The sequence below is a fragment of the Oncorhynchus kisutch genome, linkage group LG13 (assembly GCF_002021735.2).
Source record: "Oncorhynchus kisutch isolate 150728-3 linkage group LG13, Okis_V2, whole genome shotgun sequence".
NCBI lineage: Eukaryota > Metazoa > Chordata > Actinopteri > Salmoniformes > Salmonidae > Oncorhynchus > Oncorhynchus kisutch.
Genome location: NC_034186.2, coordinates 9,510,471 through 9,529,591, shown reverse-complemented (window position 1 = coordinate 9,529,591; position 19,121 = coordinate 9,510,471). Strand labels below are relative to the sequence as shown.

The 19,121-nt window shown below is 46.3% G+C and overlaps 1 long non-coding RNA gene across 1 annotated transcript; it reads right to left on the bottom strand.

Moving 5' to 3' along the window:
- Nucleotides 1-365: 365 nt before the first annotated feature.
- On the bottom strand, nucleotides 366-2,525 carry LOC116376687 (uncharacterized). Its single transcript, XR_004212125.1, has 2 exons — nucleotides 1,595-2,525; nucleotides 366-1,439 (listed from the first exon to the last, which is right to left on the bottom strand). It is a non-coding gene; the product is annotated as an uncharacterized LOC116376687 (long non-coding RNA).
- Between the last annotated feature and the right edge of the window lie 16,596 nt (nucleotides 2,526-19,121).

Genomic DNA, 19,121 nt, shown 5'->3' with positions numbered 1-19,121 from the left:
CTCAACCAGGCTCTCTAGTCTCTACCCCTCTCTGACTGTCGTTTACGCTGGTAAACAAGGTGTTAGCTGGAAAACAGAGGGTCCTGCTGCCCTGCGCTCTCCCCTCCTGTCAGACACAAACACACACACCTGGAGGTATAGCTTGCTCTGAGCCTTTTGGACAGGAGTGTTTCAAAGTGTCTCAAAGTGTTTTCAGTCTCTCTGCTGAAGAATGTGTGCTTTGATATCCCTTCAGCTCTGATAACGGTCAAGGACAGGAGAGTAGAACTCCCTACCTCGTACCTCTTACCTACTGTATTCGCCATCTTATATTCTCATAACAGTTGTTAACCCGACTGGCTAACCCAAATGATGGACGGACAATGTAACGAGAGTATACTTTCTTTAACTAACATATAGTAACAGTACACCACACGTTTTACATTAAGTAGGCCTACTGCACATCAAGAAATCACGAGAGAGAAAGAGAGAGAGTTGGACTATTATTCTCATAATGATGTGAACTGGGAGGTATGTATGTTCCCAGTTGGCAGAACAGAGGAAAGCGTGGGAATAGAGGAAGCTGGGAACGTAGCGTCGTTTGGCACACAGAGCTCTGGTCCGCTGTACCGGGGCACGGCTCTACACAAGAATGTCTATGATGCGGTGGCAGCTCTATAAATCACTACGGGTTGCCCCTTAAGTACAGATCTAGGATCAGCTTACGTTTTTTTAGCATCGGGGTGAAAAATGTAAAAATCTGACTTTAGATCAGCGGCTAATGACAACTTCATTCTACTCACTCATGCATACACAAACACAGAACTACACACAGACAGAGCAGCTGTGGCCGTATGCTCAGCTCAGCCTAGGCTCTGTGTGTACACCTGGTAGTGGTTTGGATTTACTGGAGACCAGAACAGCGTTACAGCACGCAGACCGCAGGAGACAGGGTGTGCACGCACACACACACACACACACACACACGCTGGGAGATGGGGTACTAAAGTAGGAAAGTAGGTAGACAGAGAACGCAGCAGGTTTCTTGTGCCTTTTAGAAATATAGTCAGAGAAAGCAACTTCAACATGAGGCTGACAAAAAAAAGCTGTTGTTTCCTCAGAGGAGGACAAGAAGACAGAGGCACATTGCAGTCAATGTTTCTGGTAGATGTAGCCATTCTCTTTGATTGACTGCCTCCTCAATCTCCATGTGACTAGCTTCCCTCCATCTTTGAACACGTCTCTTTAGGGCTTCTGTCAGTCAGGCTGGCAGAAGTGGCTATTTGGGGTCTGCTCATTGGCCGGTTTACGAGCTGAGTGCTTATTTTACTAGACCCAGACACATGTGACAGTGAAGGAGATCCTTTAGGAAGTCTGGCGTACAGGCTGAAATATGTGAGGCTTAGAAGGCTGTAAAAATGCCTGATGGTAATATCCATCGCCACAGGACCCACCAGACCCTGTATAATGGACACATGACATTAGTCACAAGATATCCTGAAAATGAATTAACATATGGCCAGAAATTAAATTAAAAAAACGTACATATTATCCTGATTTGTCAAAAAGCCTATTACAGTAAGGGGCTTGATTCAATCCGTATTGCTGAAGTTACCTCCATCAAAAGCCAAACAGAAAACCACATCCCAAACATCAATGATGTCCTCATCGAAGATTTACAGCCTCTCTCCTGACTGATCAACAGGAAGTGGGGGTGGCGTGAGTAAAGTCTCCCCCAGGAAGTGAAACCAGCTGTGTTGGGGGGTGGAGACTCTGTGGATCATGTTTCTTTTCAACCTCTTTAACACAGCATTTGTTTCCAATAGTTACAGTTTGTAAAAACACCCATTCCGGAAGGCTCCGCTGATGCTTCCGAGTCCCGTTTACTGGCCCAGCGTTCTATAAATCCTGGCATTGCTGCTGCACCCGGCCGTGCGTGCCTTTGTGCCTGTTAAAACCCCTCACCGTTTTAGAGGTATTTGGCTTTTTATTTTGGCTCCGCTCGCTGCGGGCTGCTTGTACTTTACTGTGCTCCCTCTGCGCTGGACTGACCATAATAGATTAAGGACAGGCAGTCACTGTGTGTGTGTGTGTGCGAATGTTAGTGTTCAGGAGTGACACCCGCTGTAATCTAGGCTATGTTAGTGTTCAGGAGTGACACCCGCTGTAATCTAGGCTATGTAGACTATCAGTTAAAGGAGGGATGTTACAGGAGCTCAAAACACTGTCTGTCTGTCTGTCTGTCTCTGCCCTTCAGAGCACTGAGACCTACAGAAACCTTTTTCATTCTAATTTTAAGTTGAACCTGTTTATAGTTTATACAAGTTCCTTCAGACATATCAAGAAACACCTTTTAACAATAACAGCTTTTAAATCCTGAACACGGGTTCTGGAGGTTGGAGACAGTCCCCGGTGAATCTGTTCTTCTAGTAAACTAATATGTTTGAAGTTTTGTTTGCCAAGCATGCGCCACAAGCTATTTCAAATGTGCAAACACACTATTGATATTTCAGACTTCAGAAAACAGAAAAAAGGCCTCACTTCGACATCCTCCAGAACCTTTCCTCGTCCACCTGGGACAAAATGATGAGAAAAAAAAGCTCTGCATTTCGCAAGACATACACACACACACACATACACACACTATATATGAAGAGTCAGTAACATTTAATAAAGTGGAGAGAGAATAAACTGCTTCAACTTTAAATCAAACCTTGCCAATACAGAATTGTAAACACTGAAATGACACTATTAATATTCAAGGACAGGAAGCTGATTGTCACCATACACAAGTCAGGTTCTGGCAACAGTACTGAGAGATGGGAGCTGAGAGAGAGAGATGGGAGCTGAGAGAGAGATGGGAGCTGAGAGACAGATGGAAGCTGAGAGAGAGATAGGAGCTGAGAGGGGGAGGTGAGAGCTGAGAGGGGGAGGTGAGAGCTGAGAGAGAGATGGGAGCTGAGAGAGAGATGGGAGCTGAGAAAGAGATGGGAGCTGAGAGAGAGATGGGAGCTGAGAGAGAGATGAGAGCTGAGAGAGAGATGGGAGCTGAGAGAGAGATGGGAGCTGAGAGAGAGATGAGAGCTGAGAGAGAGATGGGAGCTGAGAGAGAGATGGGAGCTGAGAGAGAGATGGGAGCTGAGAGAGAGATGGGAGCTGAGAGAGAGATGGGAGCTGAGAGAGAGATAGGAGCTGAGAGAGAGATGGGAGCTGAGAGAGAGATAGGAGCTGAGAGAGAGATAGGAGCTGAGAGAGAGATGGGAGATGAGAGAGAGATGGGAGCTGAGAGAGAGAGATAGGAGCTGAGAGAGAGATAGGAGCTGAGAGGGGGGGTGAGAGCTGAGAGAGAGATGGGAGCTGAGAGAGAGATGGGAGCTGAGAGAGAGATGGGAGCTGAGAGAGAGATAGGAGCTGAGAGGGGGAGGTGAGAGCTGAGAGAGAGATGGGAGCTGAGAGAGAGATGGGAGCTGAGAGAGAGATAGGAGCTGAGAGAGAGATAGGAGCTGAGAGGGGGAGGTGAGAGTTGAGAGAGAGATGGGAGCTGAGAGAGAGATGGGAGCTGAGAGAGAGATAGGAGCTGAGAGGGGGAGGTGAGAGCTGAGAGAGAGATAGGAGCTGAGAGAGAGATGGGAGCTGAGAGAGAGAGATGGGAGCTGATAGAGAGATGGGAGATGAGAGAGAGATGGGAGATGAGAGAGAGAGAGATGGGAGCTGAGAGAGAGATGGGAGCTGAGAGAGAGAGATGGAAGCTGAGAGAGAGATGGGAGCTGAGAGAGAGATGGGAGCTGAGAGAGAGAGATGGGAGCTGAGAGAGAGATGGGAGCTGAGAGAGAGATGGGAGCTGAGAGAGAGATAGGAGCTGAGAGGGGGAGGTGAGAGCTGAGAGGGGGAGGTGAGAGCTGAGAGAGAGATGGGAGCTGAGAGAGAGATGGGAGCTGAGAAAGAGATGGGAGCTGAGAGAGAGATGGGAGCTGAGAGAGAGATGAGAGCTGAGAGAGAGATGGGAGCTGAGAGAGAGATGGGAGCTGAGAGAGAGATGGGAGCTGAGAGAGAGATGGGAGCTGAGAGAGAGATGGGAGCTGAGAGAGAGATGGGAGCTGAGAGAGAGATGGGAGCTGAGAGAGAGATGGGAGCTGAGAGAGAGATGGGAGCTGAGAGAGAGATAGGAGCTGAGAGAGAGATGGGAGCTGAGAGAGAGATAGGAGCTGAGAGAGAGATAGGAGCTGAGAGAGAGATGGGAGATGAGAGAGAGATGGGAGCTGAGAGAGAGAGATAGGAGCTGAGAGAGAGATAGGAGCTGAGAGGGGGGGGTGAGAGCTGAGAGAGAGATGGGAGCTGAGAGAGAGATGGGAGCTGAGAGAGAGAGATAGGAGCTGAGAGAGAGATAGGAGCTGAGAGGGGGAGGTGAGAGCTGAGAGAGAGATGGGAGCTGAGAGAGAGATGGGAGCTGAGAGAGAGATAGGAGCTGAGAGAGAGATAGGAGCTGAGAGGGGGAGGTGAGAGCTGAGAGAGATGGGAGCTGAGAGAGAGATGGGAGCTGAGAGAGAGATAGGAGCTGAGAGGGGGAGGTGAGAGCTGAGAGAGAGATAGGAGCTGAGAGAGAGATGGGAGCTGAGAGAGAGAGATGGGAGCTGATAGAGAGATGGGAGATGAGAGAGAGATGGGAGATGAGAGAGAGAGAGATGGGAGCTGAGAGAGAGATGGGAGCTGAGAGAGAGAGATGGAAGCTGAGAGAGAGATGGGAGCTGAGAGAGAGATGGGAGCTGAGAGAGAGATAGGAGCTGAGAGAGAGATGGGAGCTGAGAGAGAGATAGGAGCTGAGAGAGAGATAGGAGCTGAGAGAGAGATGGGAGCTGAGAGAGAGATGGGAGCTGAGAGAGAGAGATAGGAGCTGAGAGAGAGATAGGAGCTGAGAGGGGGAGGTGAGAGCTGAGAGAGAGATGGGAGCTGAGAGAGAGATGGGAGCTGAGAGAGAGATGGGAGCTGAGAGAGAGATGGGAGCTGAGAGAGAGAGATGGGAGCTGAGAGAGAGATGGGAGCTGAGAGAGAGATGGGAGCTGAGAGAGAGATGGGAGCTGAGAGAGAGATGGAAGCTGAGAGAGATGGGAGCTGAGAGAGAGATGGAAGCTGAGAGAGATGGGAGCTGAGAGAGAGAAGAGAGCTGGTAGAGAGATGGAATCTGAGAGAGAGATGGAAGCTGAGAGAGAGATGAAAGCTGAGAGAGAGATGAGAGCTGATAGAGAGATGCAAGCTGAGAGAGATGAGAGCTGATAGAGAGATGGAAGCTGAGAGAGAGATGAGAGCTGATAGAGAGATGGGAGCTGATAGAGAGATGGAAGCTGAGAGAGAGATGGAAGCTGAGAGAGAGATGAAAGCTGATAGAGAGATGGAAGCTGAGAGAGAGATGGGAGCTGATAGAGAGATGGAAGCTGAGAGAGAGATGGGAGCTGAGAAATGAGAGCTGAGAGAGAGATGGAAGCTGAGAGAGAGATGGAAGCTGAGAGAGAGATGGAAGCTGAGAGAGAGATGGAAGCTGAGAGAGAGATGGAAGCTGAGAGAGAGATGGAAGCTGATAGAGAGATGGAAGCTGAGAGAGAGATGAGAGCTGATAGAGAGATGGGAGCTGATAGAGAGATGGAAGCTGAGAGAGAGATGGAAGCTGAGAGAGAGATGGAAGCTGAGAGAGAGATGGAAGCTGAGAGAGAGATGGAAGCTGAGAGAGAGATGGAAGCTGATAGAGAGATGGAAGCTGATAGAGAGATGAAAGCTGATAGAGAGATGGAAGCTGAGAGAGAGATGGGAGCTGATAGAGAGATGGAAGCTGAGAGAGAGATGGGAGCTGAGAAATGAGAGCTGAGAGAGAGATGGAAGCTGAGAGAGAGATGGAAGCTGAGAGAGAGATGGAAGCTGAGAGAGAGATGGAAGCTGAGAGAGAGATGGAAGCTGAGAGTGAGATGGAAGCTGATAGAGAGATGGAAGCTGAGAGAGAGATGAGAGCTGATAGAGAGATGGGAGCTGATAGAGAGATGGAAGCTGAGAGAGAGATGGAAGCTGAGAGAGAGATGGAAGCTGAGAGAGAGATGGAAGCTGAGAGAGAGATGGAAGCTGAGAGAGAGATGGAAGCTGAGAGAGAGATGGGAGCTGAGAGAGAGATAGGAGCTGAGAGAGAGATGGGAGCTGAGAGAGAGATAGGAGCTGAGAGAGAGATAGGAGCTGAGAGAGAGATGGGAGATGAGAGAGAGATGGGAGCTGAGAGAGAGAGATAGGAGCTGAGAGAGAGATAGGAGCTGAGAGGGGGGGGTGAGAGCTGAGAGAGAGATGGGAGCTGAGAGAGAGATGGGAGCTGAGAGAGAGAGATAGGAGCTGAGAGAGAGATAGGAGCTGAGAGGGGGAGGTGAGAGCTGAGAGAGAGATGGGAGCTGAGAGAGAGATGGGAGCTGAGAGAGAGATAGGAGCTGAGAGAGAGATAGGAGCTGAGAGGGGGAGGTGAGAGCTGAGAGAGATGGGAGCTGAGAGAGAGATGGGAGCTGAGAGAGAGATAGGAGCTGAGAGGGGGAGGTGAGAGCTGAGAGAGAGATAGGAGCTGAGAGAGAGATGGGAGCTGAGAGAGAGAGATGGGAGCTGATAGAGAGATGGGAGATGAGAGAGAGATGGGAGATGAGAGAGAGAGAGATGGGAGCTGAGAGAGAGATGGGAGCTGAGAGAGAGAGATGGAAGCTGAGAGAGAGATGGGAGCTGAGAGAGAGATGGGAGCTGAGAGAGAGATAGGAGCTGAGAGAGAGATGGGAGCTGAGAGAGAGATAGGAGCTGAGAGAGAGATAGGAGCTGAGAGAGAGATGGGAGCTGAGAGAGAGATGGGAGCTGAGAGAGAGAGATAGGAGCTGAGAGAGAGATAGGAGCTGAGAGGGGGAGGTGAGAGCTGAGAGAGAGATGGGAGCTGAGAGAGAGATGGGAGCTGAGAGAGAGATGGGAGCTGAGAGAGAGATGGGAGCTGAGAGAGAGAGATGGGAGCTGAGAGAGAGATGGGAGCTGAGAGAGAGATGGGAGCTGAGAGAGAGATGGGAGCTGAGAGAGAGATGGAAGCTGAGAGAGATGGGAGCTGAGAGAGAGATGGAAGCTGAGAGAGATGGGAGCTGAGAGAGAGAAGAGAGCTGGTAGAGAGATGGAATCTGAGAGAGAGATGGAAGCTGAGAGAGAGATGAAAGCTGAGAGAGAGATGAGAGCTGATAGAGAGATGCAAGCTGAGAGAGATGAGAGCTGATAGAGAGATGGAAGCTGAGAGAGAGATGAGAGCTGATAGAGAGATGGGAGCTGATAGAGAGATGGAAGCTGAGAGAGAGATGGAAGCTGAGAGAGAGATGAAAGCTGATAGAGAGATGGAAGCTGAGAGAGAGATGGGAGCTGATAGAGAGATGGAAGCTGAGAGAGAGATGGGAGCTGAGAAATGAGAGCTGAGAGAGAGATGGAAGCTGAGAGAGAGATGGAAGCTGAGAGAGAGATGGAAGCTGAGAGAGAGATGGAAGCTGAGAGAGAGATGGAAGCTGAGAGAGAGATGGAAGCTGATAGAGAGATGGAAGCTGAGAGAGAGATGAGAGCTGATAGAGAGATGGGAGCTGATAGAGAGATGGAAGCTGAGAGAGAGATGGAAGCTGAGAGAGAGATGGAAGCTGAGAGAGAGATGGAAGCTGAGAGAGAGATGGAAGCTGAGAGAGAGATGGAAGCTGATAGAGAGATGGAAGCTGATAGAGAGATGAAAGCTGATAGAGAGATGGAAGCTGAGAGAGAGATGGGAGCTGATAGAGAGATGGAAGCTGAGAGAGAGATGGGAGCTGAGAAATGAGAGCTGAGAGAGAGATGGAAGCTGAGAGAGAGATGGAAGCTGAGAGAGAGATGGAAGCTGAGAGAGAGATGGAAGCTGAGAGAGAGATGGAAGCTGAGAGAGAGATGGAAGCTGATAGAGAGATGGAAGCTGAGAGAGAGATGAGAGCTGATAGAGAGATGGGAGCTGATAGAGAGATGGAAGCTGAGAGAGAGATGGAAGCTGAGAGAGAGATGGAAGCTGAGAGAGAGATGGAAGCTGAGAGAGAGATGGAAGCTGAGAGAGAGATGGAAGCTGAGAGAGAGATGGGAGCTGAGAGAGAGATGGGAGCCGAGAGAGAGATGGGAGCCGAGAGAGAGATGAGAGCTGAGAAATGAGAGCTGATAGAGAGATGGGAGCTGAGAGAGAGATAGGAGCTGAGAGAGAGATGGGAGCTGAGAGAGAGATGGGAGCTGAGAGATGAGAGCTGATAGAGAGATGAGAGCTGAGAGAGAGATGGGAGCTGAGAGAGATGAGAGCTGATAGAGAGATGGAAGCTGAGAGAGAGATGAGAGCTGATAGAGAGATGGGAGCTGATAGAGAGATGGGAGCTGAGAGAGAGATGGGAGCTGAGAGAGAGATGAGAGCTGAGAGAGCGATGGGAGCTGAGAGAGAGATGGGAGCTGAGAGAGAGATGGGAGCTGAGAAAAGTTTTGGGTAGCCTTCCACAAGCTGCCCACAATAAGTTGGGTGAATTGTGGCCCATTCCTCCTGACAGAGCTGATGTAACGGAGTCAGGTTTGTAGGCCTACTTGCTCGCACATGATTTTTCAGTTCTTCCCACATATTTTCTATAGGGTTGAGGTCAAGACTTTGTTGACTTTGTTGTCCTTTTTGCCACAATTTTGGAAGTATGCTTGGGGCCATTGTCCATTAAGAAGAACCATTTGCGACCAAGCTTTAACTTCCTGACTGATTTCCCTACCTCATGATCCCATCTATTTTGTGAAGTGCACCAGTCCCTCCTGCAGCAAAGCACCCCCCAACATGATGCTGCCACCCCCGTGCTTCACAGTTGGGATGGTGTTCTTCGGCTTGCAAGTCTCCCCCTGTTTCCTTCAAACATAACAATGGTCATTATGGACAAACAGTTCTATTTTTGTTTCATCAGATGAGGACATTTCTCCAAAAAGTACAAGTTTCTACCTGTTTCCTCCAGCATCTTTAAATCAAATCAAATTAATTTATATAGCCTTTACTTACAGCTGATATCTCAAAGTGCTGTACAGAAACCCAGCCTAAAACCCCAAACAGCAAGCAACGCAGGTATAGAAGCACGGTGGCTAGGAAAAACTCCCTAGAAAGGCAAAAACCTAGGAAGAAATCAGGCTATGAGGGTTGGCCAGTTCTCTTCTGGCTGTGCCGGGTGGAGATTATAACAGAACATGGCCAAGATGTTGAAATGTTCATAAATGACCAGCATGGTCAAATCATAAAAATCACAGTAGTTGTCGAGGGTGCAGCAAGTCAGCACCTCAGGAGTAAATGTCAGTTGGCTTTTCATAGCCGATCATTAAGAGTATCTCTACCACTCCTGCTGTCTCTAGAGAGTTGAAAACATCATGCCAGGTAGTCCTGAGGCATGGTCCTAGGGCTCAGGTCCTCCGAGAGAGAGAAAGAAAGAGAGAATTAGAGAGAGCATGCTTAAATTCACACAGAACACAGGATAAGACAGGAGAAGTACTCCAGATATAACAAACTGACCCTAGCCATCGACACATAAACTACTGCAGCATAAATACTGGAGCCTGAGACAGGAGGAGTCAGGAGACACTGTGGCCCCATCCGATGATACCCCCGGACAGGGCCAAACAGGAAGGATATAACCCCACCCACTTTGTCAAAGCACATCCTCCACACCACTAGAGGGATATCTTCAACCACCAACTTATCATCCTGAGACAGGGCCGAGTACAGCCCACAAAGATCTCCGCCACTGCACAAACCAAGGGGGGGCGCCAACCCAGACAGGAAGATCACGTCAGTGACTCAACCCACTCAAGTGACGCACCCCTCCTAGGGACGGCATGAAAGAGCACCAGTAAGCCAGTGACTCAGCTCCTGTAATATAGGGTTAGAGGCAGAGAATCTCAGTGGAAAGTGGGGAACCAGCCAGGCAGAGACAGCAAGGGCGGTTCGTTGCTCCAGAGCCTTTCCGTTCACCTTTACACTCCTGGGCCAGTCTACACTCAATCATATGACCCACTGGAGAGATGAGTCTTCAGTAAAGACTTCAAGGTTGAGACCAAGTCTGTGTCTCTCACATGGGTAGGCAGACCATTCCATAAAAATGGAGCTCTATAGGAGAAAGCCCTGCCTCCATCTTAGAAATTCTAGGGACAATTAGGAGGTCTGCGTCTTGTGACCGTAGCGTACGTGTAGGTATGTACGGCAGGACCAAATCAGAAAGATAGGTAGGAGTAAGCCCATGTAATGCTTTGTAGGTTAGCAGTAAAACCTTGAAATCAGCCCTTGCCTTAACAGGAAGCCAGTGTAGGGAGGCTAGCACTGGAGTAATATGATCACATGTTTTGGTTCTAGTCAGGATTCTAGCAGCCGTACCTTTAGCACTAACTGAGGTTTATTTAGTGCTTTATCCAGGTAGCCAGAAAGTAGAGCATTGCAGTAGTCTAACCTAGATGTAACAAAAGCATGGATTCATTTTTCTGCATCATTTTTGGACAGAAAGTTTCTGATTTTTGCAATGTTACTTATATGGAAAAAAGCAGTCCTTGAAACAGTCTTGATGTGTTCATCAAAAGAGAGATCGGGGTCCAGAGTAACGCCGAGGTCCTTCAGTTTTTTTTAGACAACTGTACAACCATCAAGATTAATTGTCAGATTCAACAGAATATCTCTTTGTTTCTTGGGACCTAGAACAAGCATCTCTGTTTTGTCCGAGTTTAAAAGTAGAAAGTTTGCAGCCATCCACTTCCTTATGTCTGAAACACAGGCTTCTAGCGAGGGAAATTTTAGGGCTTCTCCATGTTTCATTGAAATGTACAGCTGTGTGTCATCTGCATAGCAGTGAAAGTTAACATGTTTTCAAATTACATCCCCAGGAGGGAAAATATATAGTGAAAACAATAGTTGTCCTACAACGGAACCTTGAGGAACACCGAAATCTACAGTTGATTTACAAACCATTCACAGAGACAAACCGATATTTTTCCGACAGATAAGATCTAAACCAGGCCAGAACTTGTCCGTGTAGACCAATTTTGGTTTCCAATCTCTCCAAAAGAATGTGGTGATCGATGGTATCAAAAGCAGCACTAAGGTCTAGGAGTACGAGGACAGATGCAGAGCCTCGGTCTGATGCCATTAAAAGGTAATTTACCACCTTCACAAGTGCAGTCTCAGTGCTATGATGGGGTCTAAAACCAGACTGAAGCATTTCATATACATTGTTTGTCTTCAGGAAGGCAGTGAGTTGCAGCGCATCAGCTTTTTCTAACATTTTTGAGAGGAATGGAAGATTCGATATAGGCCGATTGTTTTTTATATTTTCTGGGTCAAGGTTTTCCTTTTTCAAGAGGCTTTATTACTGCCACTTTTAGTGAGTTTGGTACACATCCTGTGGATAGAGAGCCTCAAAGAAGTTCATGAATTTATTACTGCTGAAGTGAAAACCATCCTCACTTGGGGAATGCTGCTTTTTAGTTATCTTTGCGACGACAGTATCAAAAAGACATTTCGGATTGTTCTTATTTTCCTCAATTAAGTTGAAAAATAGGATGATCGAGCAGCAGTGAGGGCTCTTCAATACTGCACGGTACTGTCTTTCCAAGCTAGTCGGAAGACTTCCACTTTGGTGTAGCACCATTTCCGTAAAAAATTTCTGGAAGCTTGCTTCAGAGCTCAGGTATTTTCTGTGTACCAGGGAGCTAGTTTCTTATGACAAATGTTTTTAGTTTTTAGGGGTGCACCTGCATCTAGGATATTGTGCAAGGTTAAATTGAGTTCCTCAGTTAGGTGGTTAACTGATTTTTGTCCTCTGACATCCTTGGTAGGCAGAGGGAGTCTGGAAGGTCATCAAGGAATCATTGTGTTGTCTGAGAATTTATAGCACGACTTTTGATGCTCCTTGGTTGGGGTCTGAGCAGATTATTTTTTGCAATTGCAAACGTAATAAAATGGTGATCCGATAGTCCAGGATTATGAAGAAAAACATTAAGATCCACAACATTTATTCCATGGGACAAAACCAGGTCCAAAGTATGACTGTGAGTGAGTAGGTCCAGAGACATGTTGGACAAAACCCACTGAGTCGATGATGGCTCCGAAAGCATTTTGGAGTGGGTCTGTGGACTTTTCCATGTGAATATTAAAGTCAACAAAAATATTAATATTATCTTCTATGACTTCAAGGTCCGATAGGAATTCAAGGAACTCAATGAGGAACGCTGTATATGTCCCAGGAGGCCTGTAAACAGTAGCTATAAAAAGTGATTGAGTAGGCTGCATAGATTTCATGATTAGAAGCTCAAAAGACGAAAACATCTTTTTTTTGTTTTGTAAATTGAAATTTGCTATCGTAAATGTTAGCAACACCTCCACCTTTGTGGGATGCGCGGGGGATATGGTCACTCGTGTATCCAGGAGGTGAGGCCTCATTTAACACAGTCAATTCATCAGGCTAATTTTCTGGAATTTTCCAAGCTGTTTAAAGGCACAGTCAACTTAATGTATGTAACCTTCTGACCCACTGGAATTGGGATAAGTGAAATAATCAGTCTGTAAAGAATTGTTGGAAAAATTACTTGTGTCATGCACAGAGTAGATGTCCTAACCAACTGGCCAAAACTATAGTTTGTTAACAATACATTTGTGGAGTGGTTGAAAAACACGTTTTAATGACTCCAACTTAAGTGTATGTAAACTTCCGACTTCAACTGTATTTTCCCTGACACCTAAAAAGTACTCGTTACATTTTTAATGCTTAGCAGGACAAATTGTCCAATTCACACACTTATCAAGAGAACATCCCTGGTCATCCCTACTGACTCTGATCTGGAGGACTCACTAAACAGAGAACATCCCTGGTCATCCCTACTGCCTCTGATCTGGAGGACTCACTAAACAGAGAACATCCCTGGTCATCCCTACTGCCTCTGATCCGGAGGACTCACTAAACAGAGAACATCCCTGGTCATCCCTACTGACTCTGATCTGGAGGACTCACTAAACAGAGAACATCCCTGGTCATCCCTACTGCCTCTGATCTGGAGGACTCACTAAACAGAGAACATCCCTACTGCCTCTGATCCGGAGGACTCACTAAACAGAGAACATCCCTGGTTATCCCTACTGCCTCAGATCTGGAGGACTCACTAAACAGAGAACATCCCTGGTTATCCCTACTGTCTCTGATCTGGAGGACTCACTAAACAGAGAACATCCCTGGTCATCCCTACTGCCTCTGATCTGGAGGACTCACTAAACAGAGAACATCCCTGGTTATCCCTACTGCCTCTGATCTGGAGGACTCACTAAACACACATGCGTCGTTTAGAAATTGTGCCTGAGTGTTGTACAGTTCCTCTGGCTATCTTTAAATAAAATAAACAAGAAATTGTGTTGTCTGGTTTGCATAATATAAGGAATTAGAAATTATTAATACTTTTACTTTTGTTACTTAAGTATATTTAACTTTTAGAATTTTACTCAAGTGTATTTTATTGGGTGACTTTCACTTGAGTTATTTTCTATTAAGGTATCTTTACTTTCACAATCAGGATCTGATTAGAGCTGTAAAACACAGAAACAACTCAAGTATCAATTCCACCTGTTTACTCATGTTTGTTTTGACTGTGTTCGTTCGTGGTTCCCTGGGAGCCATTTTCCCATGATGAGGTTGATCTGTGGTCCCTGGGGAGTTCATTACACACACACACACGGAGAGACAGACAGAGAGAGACAGACAGAGAGAGAGAGGAGAGAAAGATGTATTGTCTCCCTGATGCTGTCTGGTCAGACATGACACAGAGGAGGATTGGGGAGCTCCCTCTCTCTCTCTCTCTCTGTAATGAACTCCTCAGGGACCACAGTTCAACCTCATCATAGCAAAATGGACAGGACGGGACTCAATGGGTGAGATGGAGATCTTGAGAGGACAGGGATGGATGCAGGAGAAATGGAGGAAATCTCGCTAGGGGAGGACTTGAGGGAGGGAGGGTGGGGGGAGGACTTGAGGGAGGGTGGGCGGAAGACTTGAGGGAGGCAGGAAGACTCGTGGGGGTAGGTGGTGGAGGTCTCGAACGGCAACGTTAGTAGACACAGAAACATCTCGTTAATAGTCTCATACACGCTAACGATGTTTACAGACACCACTCATCCTTTACTCAAAGAATACCGAGAATAGCTAACTGCCTTTTACAGAAATAGATATGTCTAGTGTTGGGTGAAAAACAGGAAGGAAAACGCCGTACACTGCTGCTCATGCTCCCAGGTAATCTTTATTTCTAACAACGGTTTGACCCTTAGGTCTTCATCAGGCATCCATATCCCAGGTGAGAGTGGAAGGACCTACATATATATAGGAGCAGTACTCAGTGACATCACTTCCTGAAACAGGAGGTAAAAAAAATGTATAACATAGTTTCACAATATTGACATTCAATGTATCAAAATATATGATCATACACAGAGAATGTGATCAACATTTACACTCATATACATACACATACAATATGCAATTAGGATTCAAAAACAACACAATTTGGACATATTGAAACTATAAAACTGGTTTTTAAGTCAAACTCCTCGTTAAGGCCGAGAGGAGATAGTGTGTCGAGCCTGTGGATCTAGAATGATTCTCCTGGAAGAAGTTTCCTCTCAATGTCCCCCCTCCCTTGTGTGACATCTTGACGATTTATATTCAAATGTATCTCAGAGTTCTAATAGGAAGTCCAGCTTGTACAACATGAGCAGCAACCGGATGTTTTTGTCTCACCTGTCTGTATGTTGCTGCGGTGCTCACTGAGCCGTGTCTTAAGGCTTCTAAGGGGTTTCCCCATTTCAACATGGAAACAACCTTGGTGGACATGCAGGTAATCAGGCTGTTGATCTTAGATCTTTGTCCTGGGCGCGGGTGGGTATATGAGTTGCATTTGTACATGAAGCTGCAATGATGACAGTTTTTTTTCTTTCTGTTGTTTTGCCTAAGTTTGCCTACAACTCCAGCAGCCGAGGAAAGTACCTGGATGTACGAATTTTCTTCACCTGTTGTAGTGTTTGGTGAACAAATGGTTGAAGGTACAAATGAACTGAGGAGCATATGAAGAATGTGAAAGGATTTAATGAGTGATTTGGACAGTCACAGGCATACACTGAATGAACGATCTCTGAACAAGGTGTGAGGTTTTCTGAGAGACGTCAGGATATCATCCAGACAACATACAGTAGGCTTTATACCTGTTCAAACAACTAACTCTAGGTGGCAGTATGCACCCTTTCAGTTTGATTCCCAACTCATAGAAATAGTAGAAGAACAACGACCACTTCAAAAATGGAGATAGCCTCAATGGCGCTGCCAATGCTCTCACAGACACCATAATGGGACAGATACAGAGAAGAGTTCTCTATCATTCTCTATGGTTCAACGAAACATTACCAAAGAACAATAGTCAACATTCACACAATCTAATGCTTCATCTATATAAACAAAATGTATAATAATACTAATAATATATGCCATTTAGCAGACACTCTATCCAAAGTGACTTAGTCATACGTACATAACTGTTTTACGTATGGGTGGTCCCGGGAATCAAACCCACTATCCTGGCATTGCAAGTGCAATGCTCTACCAACTGAGCTACAGAGGACCCCCCAAAAAAGAACAGTTTGTTTTTATGGTGAATGCCCAATTTCCCCATATAACTATGGCTCTGATTAGAGCTGTGAAACACAGAAACAACCCCAGTATCAATTCCACCTGTTTACTCATGTTTGTTTTGACTGTGTTCATTTGTGGTTCCCTGGGAGCCATTTTGCCATGATGAGGTTGATCTGTGGTCCCTGGGGAGTTGGTTACAGAAAGAGAGAGGGGGGGGGGGGGGGGTTGTGCCTCCCTGCTGCTGCTGTCTGGCCACAGGGGAAAGACATGACAAGGGGGAAGACAGCGGAGGTGGGGGGCGGAGGAGGACAGGGGAGGAGGAGGACAGGGCAGGTGCGGAGGAGGACAGGGGAGGACTCAGTGGGGTAAGATGGAGATCTTGAGGGGGGTGGGGAGGACAGGGGAGGGGGAGGGCAGGAGAGGAGGAGGACAGGAGAGGTGCGGAGGACGACGACAGAGGAGGACTCAGTGGGTAAGATGGAGATCTTGAGGGGGGTGGGGAGGACAGGGGAGGGGGAGGACAGGGGAGGAGGAGGACAGGGGAGGTGGAGGAGGACAGGAGGAGGACAGGAGAGGTGCGGAGGACGACGACAGAGGAGGACTCAGTGGGTAAGATGGAGCTCTTGAGGGAGGTGGGGAGGACAGGGACGGATGCAGGAGAGTTGGAGGAGATCTCGATAGCGGAGGCGGGGGAGAACTTGAGGGAGGGAGAGTGGGGGAGGTCTTGAATGGCAACGCTAGTAGACACAGAAACATCTCATTATATATATATATATATATATATATATATATATATATATATATATAAATAAATAAAAGTTGTGGACACCCCTTCAAATTAGGGGATTCGGCTATTTCAGCCACACCCGTTGCTGACAGGTGTATAAAATCAAGCACACAGCCATACAATCTCCATAGACAAACACTGGTAGTAGAATGGCCTTACTGAAGAGCTGAGGGACTTTCAACGTGGCACTGTCATAGGATGCCACCTTTCCAACATGTCAGTTTGTCAAATTTCTGCCCTGTTGGAGCTGCCTTGGTTAACTGTAAGTGCTGTTATTGTGAAGTGGAAATGTCTAGAAGCAACAACGGCTCAGCCGCGAAGTGGTAGACCACACAATCTCACAGAACATGACCACCGAGTGCTGAAGCGCGTAAAAACCGTCTGTCCTCGGTTGCAACACTCTCTAGAGTGCCAAACTGCCTCTGGAAGCAACGTCAGCACAAGAACTGTTTGTTGGGAGCTCCATGTAATGGGTTTCAACGTCGGAGCATCTGCACACAAGCCTAAGATCAACATGCGCAATGCCAAGCTGGAGTGGTGTAAAGCTTGCCGCCATTGGACTCTGAAGCAGTGGAAACGCGATCTCTGGCGTGATGAATCAAGCTTCACAATCTGGCAGACTGACTGTGAAGAATCTGGGTTTGGCGGATGCCAGGAGAATGCTATCTGCCCCAATGCATAGTGCCAACTTTAAAGTTTGGTGGAGGAGGAATAATGGTCTGGGGCTGTTTTTCATGGTTCGAGCCCCTTAGTTCTAGTGAAGGGAAATCTTAACGCTACATCATACAATGACATTCTAGATGATTCTGTGCTTCCAACATTGTGGCAACAGTTTGGGGAAGGCCTGTTCCTGTTTCAGCATGAAAATTCCCCCCCTGGGCACAACGCGAGGTCCATACAGAAATGGTTTGTTGAGATCGGTGTGGAAGAACTTGACTGGCCTACCCAGAGCCCTGACCTCAACCCCACCGAACACCTTCGTGATGAATTTGAACGCCGACTGTGAGCCAGGCCTAATCTCCCAACATCAGTGCCCAACCTCACTAATGCTCTTGTGGCTGAATAGAAGCAAGTCCCTGCAGCAATGTTCCAACATCTAGTGGAAAGCCTTCCCAGAAGAGAGGAGGCTGTTATAGCACCCGAGGGGGGACCCAATCCATATTAATGACAATGATTTTGGAATGAGATGTTCGACGAGCAGGTGTCCACATACTTTTGGTCAAGTAGTGTACATGCTAATGATGCTTACAGACAACACTCATCATTTACTCAAATAATTCAGAGAATAGCTAGCTGCCTTGAACAGAAATAGACCTGTCTAATGTAAGGTGAACACATGGTTGAAGTGACTGGTGAGCATATGAAGAATGTGACAGGATTTGATGAGCGATATGTACATTCACAGGCATACACTGAATGAATGATGTCTGAACAAGGTGTGAGATTCTCTGAGATATATCCTATTTCTGAAGGAAGTGTGGAGAATTGTGGAGAAACATCAGGTTATCATCCAGACAATGTTCCAAACTAAAAAAAATACTTTATTGCATTCAGTTAGCACACAAAGCACTGAGGATGCGCATCTTGAAAGTCAGCCATGAAAACAAAACATAAACAAAACATAATACATACCGGGTTCCTTTTCTCCCCAACTCTTCACTACAGAGGGTCGGTATGAATAACACAGTATCATTCTCATCATCACACTAACAATGGAGCAGAGGTCATCGTACGGTTGGGTACCGGAGTATTTGGAAATAGTGACAAGATGGTTTTTCAACACTGTCAATACTATTGAAACTATTAACTTGAAGTTTTTTCAATAACAAAAATAATATTTGTAGCTACTTTTTAAGCAAATACTTGCAGTTAACTTGTGCACAACTTTAGTAGATAAAGCAGATTGCGTTCTTCATTTCACATGTCACATTATTTGACATTATGAAGCTTAGCACAGTTCCCCAGGACGGTAGAGACAGTGGTGTTTGTTTGTAAATAGCACAACGGGAGAAAGCGGATGTGTATTGACAGGGATCGCTTTTGATATTGAAAGTCAACAGTGTTTTTTTTGCTTCAATAGAGTAAATCAGGGACGTACAACTACAGCTTTCCTTCACAAAAATACATCAGTCCAACACGTTCAGCAGAAAATAGCTTCATTTTCATCAGATGATAACAGACTTGGCTGGCAGCCACAAGTAAATGAGTCTACAATCAAAAAGCTAAAACGATTCATGGCCATCATATTTCTGTTTATCATAGAAAGAATGTAGCCAGCTACATTTCCTAATATTAAGCTTAAAGTTAATCTTGAATTTCACCAGAGAAAAGTAGGCTGGCTACACATAGAGAAAAAGTGCAGAAGATAAGTAGCAACACATCAGTCAGAGCGCTATCTGCTGACCATTAGTGAATTCTGAACCCAGCAACTGAAGCACAAAATGAGTCAGATACCGATCAGAAATTAAAATCAGAACCCGTTTAGATCTGTGTTTACAAAAAACACAGCAAGATTTCTTATGCGTTTTATCTTTTTTTCCTTCGTAAATACTGATGATGCGTTAATGCATCCCCTACATTTAACTTGTTGGTCTAAGTTACTGAATTCATACGGTAACGAGGCATCATATTGAGCACGGTTACATGCACACAATAAT